The following is a 1,405-nucleotide window of genomic DNA, read 5'->3' as shown; positions in this document are numbered from 1 at the left end:
TTGTCCAATCTAGTGCCATTGGCTTTCCCAGGGGTCACTGGTCAGAGCAACCAGAGTTCAGTCCTTGGACTCTGCATAGGTGTGTGCTGCGCAGCTCTATTGCACTGAACCCCATTTCCTTAAAGAATGATATTTGTGACTATTTAATAGTTCTGTGTTTTTCTGAAGTCAACATCCCCAATTTCCTAGTCATTACTGTTCTTCTGTCTTGGAACAGTATAGATTCTAAGATGGAAGGAACGGAGTTAAAAAAAAAAGGCATTCTGAAAAGAGTCCATAAGGAATCACAAGATTGCCCAAGGGGTCAGTCTTCACCCAAAGAGGTTAGGAATTCCTGATGTCGAGATAGAGGAGGTCACTAGCCTAAATTCACTTTACGTATGAGTAAACTGAGGCTCACCAATGTTAAAGAACTTAACCCTCGCTCACTTGGGAAGTAAACTTCAGAGGTAGGATTCGAATCCAGGTCCCCTGACTCCAGAGCCAGTGCTCTTTCCATCACACTATACTGCCCATCATCAACCACCACTATCTTTTGCTGCTTTTTCTTCATCCTAAACTGACACTATGGTGCTTCTGGCTCCAGAGGAGTATTAAAAAGATGGAAGCCAGACCTCCAAAAGTGCTATGTTTGGTGGATGGAGCCTTGTGCTTGGGTGCAGGGGATACTCAGGTCCTGACACTGATGTTCTAGATTTCCTCAGCTTGACCTTTGAGGCAGAGTTAATTATGCCTCCTTAATTAGCCTAAGAATTGTCAAAGGAGGCCTTCCTAGACCATAACTCCATCTGGCTTTCCTTTCCTTCCTTCCCAATCCTGATTCTCTAGTCATTTAGCTTCATTTTCTATTTACCTCCTGATGCTTTTGCTTCATCCTCTAGAGGTTGTGTCTAGGAGGAACTAAGACATTGGGCTCTGTGTTCCCAAGGACCATGGCGCCTCTTTTTCATTTTCTTTCTTTCTATCCATCCATACCATTCATCTCTCCCACTTTCCATTCCATCTCATGTTCTACTTCTTGGTGCCAATGGACTGCCCTTTGGGTGTCTGCCATCTTTGTCAGTTCCCTTCCCTGGCTAGAACTCCTAACTGTGCTGTATGCTCCATTAGAATATCAGCTCTTTGAGGTTAGGGACTATCTCTGGTACTTGCCACAGGATAAGTGACTAATGATACAAACATTCATTTATTCAAGTCTTGTCCTTTAACCCCCTACCCTCTTAATCTATTACCCTTCATGCTTTGCCAAACCCCAATCCTGGTTTACCCCTACCAATTGCCTTCTCCTTTGCTATGCAGTGCTGGTTGTCCCTGGAGGACATCTCCTTTGTGCTTACTGTGTCTGTTACACATTTCTGTGATCTAATCTCAATTGGGTCTTTGATACTGCATGGCAATCTTTTTA

The sequence above is a fragment of the Monodelphis domestica genome, chromosome 6 (assembly GCF_027887165.1).
Source record: "Monodelphis domestica isolate mMonDom1 chromosome 6, mMonDom1.pri, whole genome shotgun sequence".
Taxonomy (NCBI): Eukaryota; Metazoa; Chordata; class Mammalia; order Didelphimorphia; family Didelphidae; genus Monodelphis; species Monodelphis domestica.
This window is presented reverse-complemented; position numbering follows the sequence as displayed.